The sequence below is a fragment of the Condylostylus longicornis genome, unplaced genomic scaffold, assembly GCF_029603195.1.
Source record: "Condylostylus longicornis isolate FDR11 unplaced genomic scaffold, ASM2960319v2 ptg000135l, whole genome shotgun sequence".
Taxonomy (NCBI): domain Eukaryota; kingdom Metazoa; phylum Arthropoda; class Insecta; order Diptera; family Dolichopodidae; genus Condylostylus; species Condylostylus longicornis.
Window position 1 is genome coordinate 6744870 of NW_026578103.1, and position 19590 is coordinate 6764459.

Sequence of the window (19590 nt, forward strand, 5' to 3'; positions counted from 1 at the left end):
TCCAGTTTTTCTGAAACTTAAATCTTAAATTTTTTTAAAACTTTATCGATTGGTTCCTTAAAAATAATCAAAAATTAAAAATCGGTCTTAAAGTTTGGTTTCCTAAAATTCTAAAGAAAACCACTGATTGTTTCTTTCTGTATGATCAGGAAGTAATACCAACCCGTAATAAGTTCAAGTTACTGAGACTTGAACTACTCAAAAAGTCTAACAATCCGTAATATGGCAAAAGTAAATTCAGATATAAATTTTCATCAAATCAGATAGACCGACAATTCTCACTAAAAATATTTTATACAAATTCAATTAGTTTGTTCGCTCGATTGTTAAGAAATTCTCGATATTGTAAAATTGTATGCAATTCTGTTGGTAAAAACTAGATTACATTTTGACTTCATATAATAATCGAAGTTCAAAAGAAAATAATGACACAAAATTTGTCAGTAGAAACTTGTTTTTCTTTCTGTTAGTGTATCAAAAGTATTACACTTGACCAGAACTCAAAAATCACAAAATATTCAATTGTCATCAGCAGCATGACTTTTAATTACCAAAATTTTAAATATGTACTTCTTTAACAAATTATAAAAAACAAAATAGAAAAAATCAAAGCCATAAACTTGATCAAACTTCTATACACAGGCACTGTTGTAAGCTCATTATAAATTATAAAATTGTTTTGCAAAATAACAATTAAGTTTTCATTTATATTCTTTGAATCAGTGCAAGAGGAATGTTTGAGCTACTATTTATTCTGATCACATTTTTCGCGAAATTTGATTTCGCATATATAAGTTGTTATGTATGTGCATGTATATAAAGTTTTTTGGTTAAATCATTAGCAACATAATATTTTGACCTTTTATAATATTTCTGAATATTTTTTGCAAAAAAATAGTAAGTAAAATTTTGTGTTTTTCTTTTATTAATTAACCCTTTGCATTCTGGAATCGCTAATATTGGCGGTCCAATATTGAATAAAGTATGAATTTTAAATAAATCTTAATATTATTATAAAATTTATTCTTCTATCTGCCTTCTTAAACTATGAAATTTAATTGTAAAAAAAAAACGGTAACCATTTTTTCCTACGTTTCCTACGTTTATATCGTAATCGCAAATATCATATCTGTTTAGCGCAATGCTTAAAATAGAATTAGAGGAATGAAGACGATTGTTGTTTGATTAAACTTTCAACATCAAGTTACTATAGTAATGACATCATAAATTTTATTCACTTTAATAATAGTACTTATTAACTTTAATAAATCATTGTTTGACAAAATTCTTTTTCATTCCCCCATTATTCCATTACTTTATTTATTTTTACAAAACATTTCAATTTTATATTGTTTATCAACTGGTCGTAAAAAAAAGTTCATTGACATTAAGTATTTCAATTGTTTTTATCGTCACACAATATGACAATTCTAATATATAACACCTACCTAATATAAGTGCTTTACCAAAACTATTATCCTCTAAAAATCTACTAAATTGTAATTGATAAAGAATTAAATGTGTAATAAGTCTACACTTATAATCCCTTCACTTAATAATCAATAAAATGCGTACATGTGTACATTAACCTTGAAATAAAACTGTTAATAATAATGTTTATATATGTATATAAAACTCTCATGTACAAGTAAGCATAAATTCTTAATTTGTTCAATTAAAAATTGAAGTTCATTGCAAATGTATAAAAAGGTTATTAAACTAATTGTGATAAATAAGTACCTATAGTATCTATGTTATATGTTTTATGTAATATGGGTCAGACAGAATGATATTGAACACGCAAAATAATTTGTAATTTTAATTAATTTTTAAAAGAAATATTAAATGTTAAACGATTTTAATTAAAGGTTTTCCTTCAGATTACATTTTTTAATACTTACTAAAAGTGAATATAAATTTCATTTAATTACAATAGTTACAAGTTCGGTTACATATTTGCTTTGCCGCAACATATACAAATTCCGAATAAAATTTAATATTAACGAGTTTTATAAATTTTAACTTTAAAACCTCCTTGATTGCTATTTAAAGCCTTTATTTGGTTTTTTAATTTACGGCGATAGCTATAAAAAAATATTAATAAAATTATTGTTTTTCTGAAATTAAATTTTTTATAGGTTGGTAGTAAAATCGATATTCTGTCTAGTTTTTAGCACTTTTTCAAAAATTTTTCGAAAAAAGTGCTTATTAGTTTCACTCTGTCCGTCCGTCCGTCTGTCCGTGTGTCTTTTTACAAAACTTCTAGATAGATCTTTACTAGAAACTTATTTCTGTAGAAGAAAATTTTTACCTATCTCCCCCTCTCTAGAAGTTAAATCCCCCCCAAAACCCTAAAAATACCATTTCTCAACTAATTATTGCAGTGAAACCATAAGCATTTTTCAAATTTGGCAAAAGCAAAAAGACAGTGGCTTGCTTCTCCTATCGCAGTGTATTATAGTTAAACTTTAAAAAAAAAACAAAATGGCCATTAAAATTTACCGTTATCTAAAATCCGGTTTTTCCAAATTTTTGATGTCGTTTTTCTTCTAGAGGCTGCGTTATAGAAGCTTGAAATTTTAGTCACTAATAAATACTTTATTTCGTTAGAAGAAAATTTTTTCCATCTCCACCCCCTCTCAAGTAATCTTAAGCCTGAAAATTGAGCATTATATTAACCTCTCTTTGTATTAATTTTTGCTTTATTTCAAAGACTGCATTAATCGTTCATCCTAAATAAATGCAATCCTTCAAATAGTTTCGTTTATGAATGAAAATAATTTTAATAGTGTGGTAGGTATACATAGGCTGTATTTTAAATGCAGTATTTTCACTCAACTTTATTTTTTTCTTGTTTTATTGATGAGCACTTTAATTATTACTAATTTAGTTACATATACACAAATTAAAGTTTTTGAACTATATAGCAAATTCTTAATAACTTTACAATAATTATTAATAATAGGTAAAAAAGTGTATGGGTTACAAAAAAAAGTTGAGAATTTTTAAAGGCATCGTTTTTTATTTCTACCGGATTTTGATTTAAATGGCTAATAAATTGCGCCCAAAATTCATTAGCTTTGACTTTATTATCTAAAATAAAGAAAGTCATAAACAATTATTCTAAAGGAGTCTCAAACACCAACTTCATTAATTAATTACTAGTTTAATAATGTATGTATATATGTGTGTTCAATTAACTAGAACAAGAAACATGATTTATAATCGTAAGATTTTTCTAAATATTTGGAAATTCTTGATAATGAGTGGTATGAGCAAAATTTTACTTCATAAATAAAACCTTCATATATTTTCACATCTACAGTGATATTACTTTGGCATAATATAACCAGATGTGCACCGCCTAAATTATACCAGCTCCTAATTTCGTATATGAGGACCACCAGTTTCTGTCATTTGTATATTAAAGTGCATTTTTAAATAAACTCTACATAGATCACTACAAAGAAATTTACTTTTGTTATTTTTCATCATTTAAATGAAACAAACTTCAAAAAATATTTTACTTTCATAAGACCCATAAAGACAATTAATAATATAGTATACTTAGTGCGTTTATATAAGTTTTCTAGTTTATATAGCTTTTATACATCGAGCTTGTTTCTTATAACCTTATGGAGTTTCTACTGTATATCCAATTAAGTACGGATATATTTTTGTGTACATTCACTTAGGCGTAAAACGTGTTAAAAACACAAAATTCTTTCTCTGAAAAATATATAATGTACATATGTATGTAGGTACATTTATAACGAGTGAAAAATTTCAAAACTATTTAACCACAATAGAAGATTGTATTACCAAAATGTAGCTAAATAAAAAGCTATAAATAAAATAAAAATAAATAATAAAATTAAAATTCTTTCCATATGTATTTGAGTTTTTTTAATTCGGGACTTCCCCCCAGGTTCATGACTTAGCAAATATTGCATTTTTGTGAACAGAATTGATTAAAAGCAATAATTACCCTTATAGAAAAATGCAATATTCAATATGTGAGTTTTGGTGTTCTAATATTCTTATCATTTTATAAATGAAAAAAAAAACACGTACATTTATATATACTTATGTACATATACGTATATATGTACATATCTCAAATATTAAGTTATGAAATTTCATTACAACTGAGCTTTCACTATGTATGTAGGTATGTTTTTCTACTAATAGGTTGTATAATAGAGACCCTTTAAGACAGACGTAAACTATAAAAATTCTGTTGTTAAATTAACGCAATAGAATTTTAAGAGAAAAACGCTCCCCTTTCCTGATTCTATAATGATTTTAAAAAATGAAAATATGATTTCATTGAATCGAATTCATTATAAGGCATAGAAAAAATATTTTTCAATTTTTTTTTTTTCGGATTTCCAAAAAAAAAATTAATTTCAGAAAATAAAAAACTAATATCCTATTGATTTTGGCTATGGGCATGTGGATAACAACAGGGTACTGCGTTTATTATACTGAGGGTATAATTAAGTGCACTTGTACCCAAATAAGTGATAATACTATAATGTACATAAATAAATTGGTTATGCAATTATTATGTAATGGGTGTGTTTATTTTTACTTATTTAGAACAACTTGCACCTTATTAAATTCCAAACAAACTGGCAACATTTGATATTTATGTTTAGTATACTTTGACAATTTATTATGAATTATTTTTGAGCCACACTTAAACCCGGCTATAGCAAATTGTTCAAATTCACTTTGAAAATGAAATTTGTATTAAACGCTCACGTAAATAATGTTTTTAGCATCCAATTTGTTTTTAAGAAAAAACACACAAAAAATTCCTAAATTACATTCTGTAAAAAATTATTATTGAATGTACTTAAGTAATTTCTTTTGTTTTATATTTTTAATTTATTTTATATATTTAAGTTTCTTCTGGCTTAAACACATTTCATTACTACAGTTTACTCATTCTAATTTAATTTCCATTTAATAAGAGTCGATTTTAATTGTTTTTTAAGTCGCCATTTTTAATAGAAATTAAATATTTCTAATATCAGAATATTATTTGGTCATCACAGTATTAACTTGATTTTTTTACATAAGTATTTAAATAATCATACTAATTCACTATACAATTTTACAAATAAATATTACGTTTTCTATAAAAGTAGAATTATAATCTTGTTATTAAACATTTTAACTAATAACGTGAAAACATGTTAAATTTCTTACTGATTAGTCATTTTCATTACTAAATTAAGTGAATGTGCACATATGTACATACATACATATATTATAAAGTTGATCATTTCTTATTTGGACATTGACCTATTTTGAACTCTCCTATAGCATTATAAGCAACGTATGCAATTTGAAGTATGTATTTCAAAAATAATTTGTTTATTAAAAAATGTAAAAGTATTTCGTTGATAATTTCAATAACAAATTTTTTATTCATTTAAAAAATAACATTTTTTTGATGACACACACATGCATATATTTAAATAGATTTATATCTTTAAACTAACTACGTAGAAAGTCTCTATTTTGTGACATAAAACTTCATATACATACTTTTCAAGAAATTGATACACATATACTTATTCCATATTTGACAAAACAACTTTGTCTCTTATTTTTTAATGATTAAAAAAATAATATTTTCCAGTTCAATGAACCACTAGAATAGACTTTTTATCAAAATACCTAGAGCAATTCCAACACAGGTGGGATTGCTCTTGCTTATATTAATTTGTTGATTGACATTTTTTGCATCTATATTTACTGATTAACTGTTAAAGCACTGAAATTAAAATTAAACTATATATTATGTAACTAGACACTGCAACTAATAACTAGACACTGCAAAAAATATGGTGACAATAAAGTTTACATTTGATATTAAATTTTATAAGTTGGTGACACAACCTGGAGAACCAGATAAATAAAATTTTTGGAGCATCTATAAACTCAAAATGGCACTTAATTCATATTGAATTTCTAGTAGTTATCTCAAATTGTGTTTTGATATATTTTTAATATGTATTTAACATAAGCTTTTAGAGGTTATGTAGCAGTTAGACGAACCTGTCAAGACATTACATTACAGCTTCAAAGATATATCTGAGCTATATTTAGATCCGTGACCGCAAAATATCGAGTAGCAGACAGTTTAAAAAGCAGTACAAAATTATATAATGCATAACAAACACAAAGCCAAATTATATCAAATTTTTAATTGTTTTTTTTGAGTGTAGCCATAAACCAAAACCATTATACTCATACATTGTTTACAAAAAGTCATTATGTCTAAACTTAAAAAAAATATTCAAAGATAATTTCTCATTTTTAGGCGGTTGCTTTTTTGTCTTCTTTTTTCGTAAATAAAAACAAGTTTGTAAACAAAACATTTAAACAAAAAAAAAATAGCAATACAAACAAAATTAAAAACTCATAAATTATAAAAAATGTGTGTTATTATTTTTCTCACGATTAATTTTTCATTTTCAACTTGACTTTTTAAAAGAATCGTATTTTTGTTTTGTTATGATTTTTTGCTTTCATTGATACTTTTGAAAATAGTTAAAAAGTATTTTAGTAACGCTGAAATAGGCTGAACAGAATTTGTTGATTTTATAGTCATTGATCGGTTTAGCAATTAAACTGAGTATCAGTTTTAATTAAATTTGACTAATTGATATATGGATGTGTTTGTATACGATTTATTTTTAGGACGAAAGTAAAGTGAAATTGATTTGAATTGTGTACTTGAGTTCAATAGTACAGTAGCACGGTTTTCAACCCAGTACAAGAATTTATTTTTGAGCTAAACACAGGGTTTGATCTGAGTTGGATCAAATATGAGAATAATATTATTATCGCAGCAATATTGAGACTCTTACCTTAAGAAATGTTATAAGCAATAAGTTTTATAAAGTGAATTTTATTGTTAATCCATACTTAATTTACTATTTTATTTAAAATTTGATTTTTGATAAAATATTTAGAAAAATTTTAATAATTTTGTAAATAAACAACAAAATGTAAAAGTACATAATTTCTTTCTAGAAAATTTACCACAAATGTAAAGAAGAAAAGCAACTAAATAAAAATAATAAAAAAATTTTAAAATAATTTATAATTTTTGTAATATTTTTAATTGATTTAGGTTTTGTAACTTGAACTGATAACAATTTTTAAGGTTTTATGGTATTGTATAAAATTTAATTTTTCAAAACACGTGCGCACGTAACAAGTAAAATAATATAGACTTAAACTAATTTTTATTTTAATTTATGGCATTTTTTTATTTATAAAATTTTAATATTTTAATGAACTTTTACTTTTCAATATAATACAATTATTAAAATTATTATATATTGTGATAAATTTTTAGCAAACAAAATCATTACTTTAAGCTTTAGGCCAGTATGTGCTATCATACTAGATACTGACCTTGATTATCTTACAAGCTGTCGAAAAGGTTAAAAACAGTCACAAGAATAAATACAAAAGCAGTTGTTTATGTAGCTCTTATTCACCAAGAAAACAATTAGTTTTCGAGTAATCTGGAGTTCTCGGGTGAATTTTTTGAAATGAGCTGAGAACATTTGAAAAGGTTTATTTGAATAAAAAAAGTTCGAAAAACGTTAAACCATGAGACTTTTTCTTTAAAAGTATTTAAATAAAAATCTTCAAATTTAAAATAAAATTTCTCTATTCAACAGCTGCAATGTCAAATTTTACAAAACTTTTGTACTCTACTAGAGTACTGTTGGATTTTAAATTACTACTTCTACTTTATTCAATTATTCTAATAAATTATTCTAATAAATTCTAAAAAAAATAGCTTTAGACTTTAAGGACTCATAATATAAATTTTAAAGTGTAAGTATATAATTTTTTTTTCAATTCAAAATTTATATGACGAACATATGTTTACTCTTTGTCAATCAAATTCATATTATGATCAATCTCCAAAATGTGATTGACTCTTTGCTTTGGCCGCTCTTCTTTTTTGTTTATTTTTAAAGAATGATTTTTGCTCTACAAAATACTTTGAATATGCCTAATAATTTACAATTTATTATATAAGTAATAATAAAATTTAATTTTATAAATAGAAACTGTGGACAAACAAATACTAACTCGACAAAATATATTAAAATTTCTCCAGTAAATGTTACATAATTTAATAATAACTATTTTAAGAGCGCATGTTGCTGCATTCATTTAATTTTACAAAATGAAAAAAATTTGCCTGGTGTTATACTTTTCATTGGGCAATAAAAATATAATGTCAAAAATTAAAATTTTACTTCTATACTAAAATCAACGTTATATTGGTTACTTATGAAGTTTGAAAGATGTTCTAATACTAGCTTTTAATTTAGTTTGTTGCACGTATAGAAATTTAAATAAAATACATGAGTTAAAATAAGATATTTGTTTTTACAAATCCTATATAAATTCTGAATAATGCAAATATTTATACCAGAGTTTTATATATATAAATATACATATGAGAAACCTTATCAAATCTTAACCAAATTATAAAACATACAATATTGCAAATATGAAAGTCCGTATTAATAACTTTTATAAAAAAAAAAACTTGTAAAACAACTTAATAACAGTACAATATTTTATTAATTTATTCAATTAACTGAAAAAGAAAAAGTAAATAAGTGTGTAGCTGACCTTGCCAATATTGCATCATTACTTGTAATTACCAGAAAAATTGTTCCTTTGTAAAAGTTATATACAAATCACATTAAACTCGAATTTCCAAAGAAATTGATACCAATGGGCTTGTTTTACTTTAAAAAAATCTGGAACAGCCGCTTTTTTAATTTAATTTTAAATTAATAAATTTAACAAATTATGTAAACAGTACCTATGAATAGTAAGTACATATTTCGATTTCCCACAGTTAACAATTTCATTTAACATACAATCTTGTTTACAATTAACCGTTACGAAATCGCTTCCGTATCCGTACTGTTTGATGAACAAGTAGTATTTACATCGGACACACTTGGCGACCTGGTTAGACACAACAAATTAACCTCGATGTGTGTGCTGGGACACTACGATATGGGCGGGAATGAGGGAGCTGATGGTCTTGCCAAGGAGGGAAATGCGTCTCATTTCATTGGAGCCATGGTTTGGGGAGCCCAGGAGAACGATCTTGTGTACACTGAGTGGAGTGAGGCTATTGGTGGTTGTTCCCACTGGATACTGTCTCTCGAGGATCCATCTGAAAAGGATGAGTAGGGTGGCGGACGAAGTTTGCCGTTTATGTCTGTAAGAGGAAGAAACCCTGGAGCACTAATTGCGTGAGTGCGAGGCGGTTGCTCGCAGCTGCGACTGAGATGCTTCGGGAGGGAGATGCTTCGGAGAGAATCACAAAAGGTTCTATGGGTCGACGTGAGAAGGATCCAAGGGCTTCGGTCCCCGGGGGAAAAGAAAACATACAATATTTTTATAACTGAGGTAAAACCTTCAGTCGTTTTTTATTATGATTACAATTAAATTGTATTATTTTAAAATACGTGTATAAACGAAATATTGTATTCTATAAAAAGTCAAGTTGAAAATGAAAAATTAAATAATAACGAAATATATAGAGCCAAGATGTACGCAGGAAGAAGAAGTTTAATATTAAAAAAGTTTAATATTAAAATTACCGTGAAAACCCCCGGGAAAATAAAGGAAAAAGAAAAATTTCCAGATTAAACAAAACGACACAGCCCATCTGAACCCCAGTTTTGATTCATTGCAGGATGGTTTAGCGGTTAAATTTCCAGTAAACGAAATGGTAGTTCTAGATTGCATTCTTGAATAACAAGACATTTTCCGTTACTCTGTATATATATTATATGTTTTATTGATCTTTTTTTATAAAAACCTTACATGTGACTTAGGACACATGCAATTTTTACTTTTCTAATTAACCATTGATTGTAATTTCAGTACTGGAAGATATATTATTGCTTCAATGCAAACCTATTGTATTCATTTAAAATTTTAATCAGCTTTATCTAAAAGTTGCATCAAAAATTTTACTAATTTTGGAAAGCGGTAGCTCGAGTAAAAAAAAAAATCTTCATTTATTTTTCATTATAATTTAATTTATTAATGTGCCTCAACTGTACAAATTGAATAAATTCTAACTATTATAACAATAAAACTCCTTCTTGTCATATTGTAAAGCTGCATAGCCAATTGAAAAATAAAAATATCAAATATCGGTTTTCAGTAAAATTTAAAAGTATTAAAAAAGATTTAATAGTATAGATAAGATTTTTATCTATTCAAAATAAAAATAGTAATCGGCAAATTTTTTTATTTAAACTTGTGATTCATTAAAATCAAATATAAGAAAAAAAACATTTTAAAATTTCTTTAGAAATCTCTTATATACTCGTGTATATGATATAATTTTCAAATAGAGTAAAGAACAATTTAAAGCTAAACTAGGCCAATATTTCCAAAGATCAATATAAGTAAGTAAGTTCTTATGTGCTGAATGTTTTCTACATTCATACATATGCATATTTTCTATCCTACAATTATCAATAAAATTCAATGCTTTACAATTTTAAATGAATTTGATTTTTCTCTAAAATTTTCCAATAAATAATACAATAGTAAGATGTGATATCGAAAAATTGAAAAATAGTTTATAAGGTACAGTACTTTCCCGTTTCAACAAACCAGATAACCTTCAAAGTAATAAACGCGCCACCAAATATTCGAAACCTACAAATACTTTCTTTTAATAATCTTAATTTATAATAATTTAAATTTTAATAATTTTAATTTAATTTTAGTTAATCAAAATTTTTAATGTATATATTTTAAAAGTTATTAAAATTTTCAATGTACATATTTATTTATTTTAATAAATCCATTAATTTATAGAAAATTTCCTAATAACTTTAATTGTCAATAACATACTCGTATAATGGAATTTTCCATCGTTAAGAATCAAAGAAGCTCTTCCTTACATAAATAGATTCCAGTAATAAATTTCACACATAAACACTTTAGTGAATGCGAGGCATACAAAACACAGAATATCGTAAAATATTTTATGCTAACATAATCAAAAATTTTAAAAAATTGATAGTATTGAAATACTATATTGCGCAGAAAATATTTTTAACACAATAAATAATATTGCGCTATAATAATGACATTCTAAAATTCCTATATCACTGTGTGCAATTTTAAAAACATTTAAATTCAACTATTTATTGCAGCGAAGGCATAAGAATTTTTTAAATTATGCAAACGCAGAAAAATAGTGGCTGGCTTCTGCTACCGCGGCAAACCATATCTGAAATTTAAAAAAAAAAATGGAAGCTAAAATTTACCATTATCTAAAATCCATTTTTAGATTTAATTTGTAAGAGTCTGGATTTTAGACACTAATAAATAGCTTATTTCATTAGAAAAAATTTTTTTCCACCTTCATCCCTTCTCAAATTATCGCCTCTCGAAATTTGTAAAATTTGAATTTTTGGCAACATATATTTCCGAAACTGCAAGATTTTCAAAATTTCTACAAATGCAGAAAACTAACTGTAAATACTATGTTATGCAAAAATATATTTTTTTTTTAAAACTCACGCAAATAACCCTTAAATTCGAATATTATGTTAACGTCTCTTTCAATATTTTTATTTTTTCTTTAGAATTTGTCTTCGTTCAAAGTTGTTATAACTCTTATTAATTTCATTCTATCTTCTTTCTAATACAAATTCTTTTTCTTATCTGAATAAATTACATACATACATATTTTTAATTTCTTCGAAACTCTCTTACGAAACTCTCTGTAAACTCTCTTCGTAACTCTCTGCCGAAACTCGTAATTCATGGTAATTTCCGCTCCATTCTATCCAAATAATTTTCTATTTTTTTGTTATTCAATGTTTTTCAGTTCCAATACAATTTTGTTAATATTAATATTGCAATTATTTTTATCTATTAATATTGTAAATGTTAACAGAAATTTCGATTTGAACAAAGGTCTCTAGATATCAAAAATTTTTTTTATTCAATGTAAATTTTATTGTTGTACAAAACAAAACTTTAAAATACAAACAAATATTTTTTTTAAATGGTAAAATCTGGATTCGAACTCAAGCATATTATTTTCGTATAAAAATATCATAATTTTGAAGGATCCAGATATGAGTCCGGCTTAAGAGATGAATAGCCTGTAGCCACAACCCTCGCGTTTAAATTACAATTCAAAAAATTCAAATCGGAAAAACATCTTTAAGACCCTAACCTAATTTTATAACCAATTCGTATCTCACACAACTTTCTCTACTACACTCATTCCAAATTTGATATGAACAAGTTTCGATTATAAACCAGCAAAATTTTATTATATGAGTACATACATATATATGTACATATATTAAAAAAATATTCATTTCATGAAAATTAAAAACTGCTATCAATTCAAATTCAAAATATTAAGTCAAAAATTTTTTCTTTCAATCAGAGTAACATTTTGAATTGAAAAATGTAGAAAGAATTAGAATTAAATTAAATTCACAAAATTATTAACAAATTGATGAAAATAAATTCAATAATATAAGGAATTTGAAGGAAATTAACTCAATAACAATCAACTAATGTAAGAAAATATGTATATGGAAGCAGTAAAAATTATAAAAAAAATTCGAACTTCTTTGAGGAATTTTAATTGTGAAATGAAACTTACAAACGTACACGAATTCCCAACAAATGTGGAATTTTATTGGAACAAATGTGGTTTTTGAAAAATATAGTTTTAGATATTAGGAAATCAATTTGGGAGAACGAAGTTGTTGCAAATTTGCAAAACGAAGTTGGAAGCAGAATTTGAGCCGAAATTAAAAAATAATTGGAATGTATAGTTGAAAATATTCACATACATAATAATAAAATTGATAATCTTAAAAAGATCCAAGGTCAAAGATAATAAATAAGAGCAGTTTCGTCAAAATTTTGAAAAGATTGGGTAAGATAATTTTGTAGAAATATTGAATTCGAGTATTATGTTAATGCCTCTTAAATTTTTTTTGTTCTAATTCAAAGACTGCATACATTGTTCATCCTAAAAGTATGCATATGAATGTAAGCAATTTTAATAATGTAGTACTTAGCTAGATTGTTTTTAAAAGCAGTATTTTATTTTCACTTGTTGAAAGGAAAAGTACTAGATTACAAACCATTGGTTTGACCCAACGTTAATCAATATTAATAATAATTTTAGCTAAAAATAATTCAGACTGACTATAAACTCAGTCATTCACATGTTATTCGTATTTAAATATTTTTTGTTCAAAAAAAAAATTAATTAAATTTTAAAAATTTCTTAAAATAACAAACATATCAAATTACTTTTAATATGAAAATACAAAAAAAAAACACTTATTTTAGAATAAAAATTTTTAATAGCGCAAAATATGCAAAGGTGTTGAATTTACGATTCCTATATATGTACATACATATTTACTTTATATTCAGTTGAGTGTTTGTGTACTTGTTTTTATGTTTACTATCTAGAAGAGATGTAATAATAAATAGGTCGTAATAAGAAACTACGAACTAAAACGCCGTCATAACAATGATGATTTTTTTATTGTAGGGAATTTAAAATTTCTATTTTATAGAAAAAACAAAACTTTTTGTACTCTTACTAAATTATTTATTCAACTGTAGCAAAAAATTTGTTGCAAATTAAGTAAATAAGTATTTTTTGTTTTTTTTTTTTCAAAAAAATATTATAGAATAATGTAATAGAAATATGCAATTTGTGTCTAAGTTAGCAAAATAATTGCGACGAAATGATAAGAATTTTAAATTCGTGAAACGAAAAATGTGCTTTATTGCTTATACGTTACATATGTATGTATGTAGATTATAGACTGCAATGATTTATATAGGAAATAGGTTAATGAGAAAAAATTAAAATGTTATTAAAAAAATCAATCATAAACTAAATAATATTAACAACATACATATACAGTAGAATCCCCATAAGGTGGCCATTCCATAAGGTGGTTCAACAGGTGAAAAAAATTTAACAATTTTTTTTTGACTCTACACGTTTTCACTTGTCTATTAGCAATATGGAATATGACAATAAATGTTTTTTGAAGTTTTTTTCATTCAAATAGTAAAAAAAAACCAATAACGAAGGTAAATTTCTTTGTAATGGTTTGCTTATGTAAAGAGTTTATTCTAATATTCATTTTAAGATGCGAATGACAGAATAATAATACAGAATATGGAAATTAGAGGCATTTTTCTATCAAAAAACATAACTTAGTTCAAGGGTGGTAAAAATCTGGTTAGATTATAAATTCAGCCTCAAAATAGAGGTAAAAATTTACATACTTAGCTCTTACTGTATATATTTATGGATATATAATGTTATATTATAAGGGGGTTTTCGTTTATGCACGCTGCACTGAAAGTTCTACATTAGAACTAAAATTCCTAAGCCACAGCGTTAAACAGTATGCAAAAACTTCAGCTAAGTTTTTTTAGTTTACGCAGTCTACAAATTCTGAAACTTCTAAATAATCAGTCGTTCGAAAATAACAGTAATGACATTGTTTATAAAATAGTATCGCAATACTTTTCGCCCCCCAATTCACTGCAAAATATGGAAATTTTAACAAGAAAACTTACTTTAATAATCCTTCAATAACTGAATCTGCCATTTTGAAATTTAAAATTTTTAAAAAATTTTTTGAAATTTATAATTTTAAATTTGAAAAAAAAAAAGAAGTTTCAGAAGGCAGCGACAAAATTTAAACTAAAAGTCTGCGCTACATTTCTGACATTTCTTTATTAAAGATTGAATTTTCGAACGCACTTTATTGCAGACAGTAATTTCCGAACAATCTATATTTTTAGTATATATAGTAGCATGAATTTGCAAACGTGCTAAAAACTAGAACTATTCTAGAACTGAATAAACGAAAACCCCCTAACATTACTGAAAAAAAAATTGTTTTTGGATGTTCTAATGACAAGTAAATATCTAAATGAGTTTGATTATCTGATGATATTATCTAATAATACAGTGGCTCTCCATAATACGTTATATTCAAATTAATGGTTAACATTTTTTTTTTTATTAAGTTGATAGAAAAATTTCCATAGTATCTATTCGCCCCATTTTTATACTAAAAACGATTCGTTAAAAGTATACTAATAAATTTTTTATAATATTTTTATATCGGGGCATAAAGAAAATGCGAATCCAAATTTGACTCCTGCTTTCAGTTATATTCCTATCAGATTTGCAAAGTGGTTTACGTGCGGAGATCAGAGTTGAGTTTCAGTTTTATATAAGTAACGAACGTCGAATTCGCTACAGATGTAGAATTCGAATAATGAATCCAGTACACTGCTTTAATGATAGAAAACTAACCACCCAATTTAAAATATATATGCATATTTTATAAATATAAATATATATGCATATTGAAATAATGATTTGCAAACAGTTTTTATATAAATTTACATATATATATATATATATACTTATGTATTCCTATATTTTTTTTCGTTCATTCCAGTGTTAAGTTTTTAGACAAATATTTGTCGTATAACTTACTTATTTAAAAGGGAACTTAACATATTTTAATATTTTTTTTTGTTTATGCATAAAAACTTAATATACCCAAATATTTATAAGACTCACTGTATGTTATGTTAAGCTAATTACTATAAGTGTACATATCTATACATGGAATTGGGACAAAAGAATGTTTTCATAAAAGATTTGTAATAACAAAAATTTTATTTTTAAAGAAAATAATAATAATTTATGAAAAATTATTTTTAGAGAAACAGAAAAGAATTAAAGAAATGTGTTTTATGTTTCTAGCCTGTCCACGTACACATAAGTATATATATATATATATATGTATATATAACTCTAAAGCATGACAAAATACAACGAATTTTTTTTGAAATACATATTTATGTACAATACAATAGAAAAAAAATTTAGAAGAATTATAAAATTACATAATTTTAATTTTTTATATTTTCATATTAAGTACACTGAAATGAACAAAAATTATAAGTTAATTATTTCTTTCCTTAAAGAATAAGCTGGTAACATGGCACATTGGAATTACTTAAAAAGTATACTTATATAGTAAATAACTGATCGAATCCTTATATATTCAATTATAAACCTTATATATTCAACAAAAAATATAATTTGAAAACATTTTATAGTTAGATAAGAAATAAATCCAAATTTTGTCAAACAATTTTTATATTTCTGACTTTTCGTTTAATTCTATCTATAATTCTAACCAAAAATCAAAATTTTTTCAATTGCATTATAAGTACAATATTGCAAATTTCAAAATTTCAATAAATATTGAATAGAATCTTGACTCAATTTTACACAACAGGTGCATATACCCACTGATATATGTGTATGCACCGTTAGGGCACTTAAATATGTATCTAACTTGAACACATTTATATATTAAAATACCGAACGGTATACGATCAAAGGAAATTGCTTTGCTTTATTTTTTTTATTATATAGGTATATCGTTTGAATTTTTTTATTCCTCTAAGTATGGCGCTTTCTTTTTTATTTTTTTATTTTTTTTTTATTTTCTACCATACACAATTTTTTTAATGCTTACCTTGAAAAACGGCCGATTCATAAATATTTATTTAAATAATTTATTTTATTTAATTTTTATTTTTAGAAAAAAATTTCGTCAAAATTTTATTTTTATTTTTTTTTCTTTATACTTTTCAAATAAATTATAAATAATTCTTTAGATTAACTAGATATATGTAGGTATACATTAAAATTATAAAAATTACGTGAAGAGTTTTAAAGGAGCACATTTACAATGTTTTTTTTTTCTATTCTAATATAGTAATACTTTTACTTTTCTTATTTAAATTTTGTAAAATTCCACTTAATTAAATATCGTAAATTCTTTTAATCTTAAAAAATTTGATTAATTATTTATACCGTTACATTACCACATGAAAACACTGTATGTATAAGCATAACGTATGTGTTTGAATTCGTGTATATGGTGGTAAGTACATTTGAACGCAATTAAGAATTATTTATTTGTCAAAGTTTTTAGAAAAAATTAAAAAACTCGCAAATTATAACTTTAAACTATAAAATGGCGTTGCTATAATTTTTTTTAATTTTTTTTTTTTTATTTTCTGTTTTTTTATTAATTTTTCATTAATTTTGGATTAAGAAAACCGGTAATCATAGTTTTTATTCGATAACAATTTTATTTAATTTCAATTTATTTTTCAATTTTTCTTTTTAATTTTTCGTTGAATTCAAATCCAAAATATTATTTTTATATTGTATGTACAATCCCTTTGTACTTATGTGCATATATAAGTATGTGTAAATGTAAACGCAATTTTTAATTTTTTGTAAATTATTTTTCTTGTATTTCTGAAAAAATTTATTTTTTACATTTTAACCGCAGATGTCCGGGTTTGTAGTTATTTGATTTAATAATCTTGTAAAACTAAAAAGTTCACAAACTTAAAAAAAATTTTGATAGAATCTTTAGCTATACAAAAACCTCAAAAACAACAAAAACACACTAATAAAATAATCAACCGCACGCTATGAAAACAATAACAAAAAAAAAAAACACTTTTCTGCCTGATTAACTAAAATTTTTGTTTTTTTTTCTCCTTTTTTTTTTCTTACAATACCTTTTTTAAAATTAATAAAAAGCTTTCAAAAAAAAAGAACCGTTTCTTAAACGGCTTTTATTTATTTCTTTTTTTTCTTCTAATTTTTATCATAACTTTGTAGAGGCAAAAAAATGAAAAAATTTCCACGTTATTTTTATTACATTAATTTTCCTAAAATTCCACCGCACACCTTGACGTTTCAAACGAAACTGATCCATCCATTGCGAACAAAATAAGAAAACAAACTCAACACAACCAAAAAAAAAAAACAAAATAAAAACAAAATTTTTTCTGGTAAATAAATATAAAAACAAAAAAAAAAACATAATTATTTTTTTCACATTTTGCTTTATTTGTTTTGGTTTTTCTTAAAAATTTTTGCACAAACAAAAACTCGCGAATTCGCACAAAAAAAAAACAAAAACAAAAATTAAGTCATAAAAAAAACGTAACAAAATTTATTTTGGAATTTTGGTGTTGCGCTTATTTTTTTTTTTCATTTTTTTTATTTTGATGCAAAAGCACAAAAAAAAATTTAACCGTGAATCAAAAAGTTTTCCTTTAGTTTGTTTTCTAATTTCTTTATTCTATAAATGTAAATTTGATAATAAAAAAATAAAGTTTATAAGTAAACGCAAAAATAGATAACGAAACGAAGAGAAAAAAATAAAAATAAAAAATTTTTTTGAATAAATAAGCTTGAGCTTTTTTTTCTGTGTAAATTAAATACGTAAACGTTTTACGCACACTTTGTTGTCAATTTACCTATGTTTGTATGTGCATTTAGAATTAGAATAGCAAAACAATAACAACATTTACATGAAGCACTTTTTTGATAACTGAGCGATGGGAAAGAGTAAAGAGAATGAAAAAAGTAATATAGTATTAGAAAAAGCTTAGTTTTCGCTTTCAATCTTTTTCACTTAGTTGTTCAACTTTTTTCAACAATATTTCATTTTTTTTCTCCCCCTCTCTCTCCCTCCCCTGTCCTATTATTTACTTTTTAATTTACAAATACTTTTTGAAAAAACGTTTATGATATGGCTGGTAAAATTATTTTGTAAATACATGGTGTACAAACTTCTAGCGAGAAAAACACAAACTAAGAAAAATTAGAATAAAATAAATTCCGGTCAAACCATTTGTTTCTAAATGTAGCCCCTTTTTACTTGAATAAGTGAAAATACTTTAAGAAAAAAACTATGTAGTTAACTAGCTACTTTAATTCTTAGCTCATTAATTTACTAAAATTTTTTTCTACAACTAAAAGTGATTGCATACTTTTAGGAAAAAGAACCAAAATTGAAATCACAGTCAATATAATGGCCGAATTCAACGGTTATGATAAAATACTATATTTGTTTGAAGGTAAAATATTTACCGTTAACCTTTGCTTTTATAGAAATTAGGAAAAGCTTGTACATAATTTCATAAATATAAAGCACTAAAAATTGAAATTTGAGAGGTTATTTACTAAGAGTACATTGGTGCACAAAAAGAAACCTCAGTAATAAATAGCTAGTACGCTATTTAATTTGAAAATAATAAATATTTATTTTTACATATTGCGTATCTGTAGGGAGACATGATTAGTAAATAATATTAGATTCTTGTCTTTATAAAACAGAAATTTTTAACAGAATTAATTCATAACAGAAATTTCATAACCTACTCGTACTCGTATATAACGTAAGTGATAAAACCTGTACTTGTTTTCAACTTTTTTTCCCAACTATGCTCACTTCTGGAACTGAAACTACTTAGTACTTCTGGAAATTGAAACTGTTTGAAAAAAATTGCTATACTACTTGTAAATTTTTATTGAAGTCATAGAATCGCGCTTAATATAAGTTTGCTAATTCATTACGA

General features: G+C 24.6%; 1 protein-coding gene across 3 annotated transcripts in view; it reads right to left on the reverse strand.

Moving 5' to 3' along the window:
- LOC129615335 (atrial natriuretic peptide receptor 2-like) overlaps positions 1-17906 on the reverse strand; it is a 70383-nt gene extending 52477 nt beyond the window's left edge. For 2 of the 3 annotated variants that reach the window (XM_055530481.1, XM_055530479.1), the window contains exon 1: positions 16677-17906. The gene's annotated coding sequence lies outside the window, so the exon portion shown is untranslated. Of the gene's footprint in view, positions 1-2502; positions 2621-16676 lie in introns of those variants that run through there. The other variant, XM_055530480.1, reaches the window with a different exon arrangement.
- Between the last annotated feature and the right edge of the window lie 1684 nt (positions 17907-19590).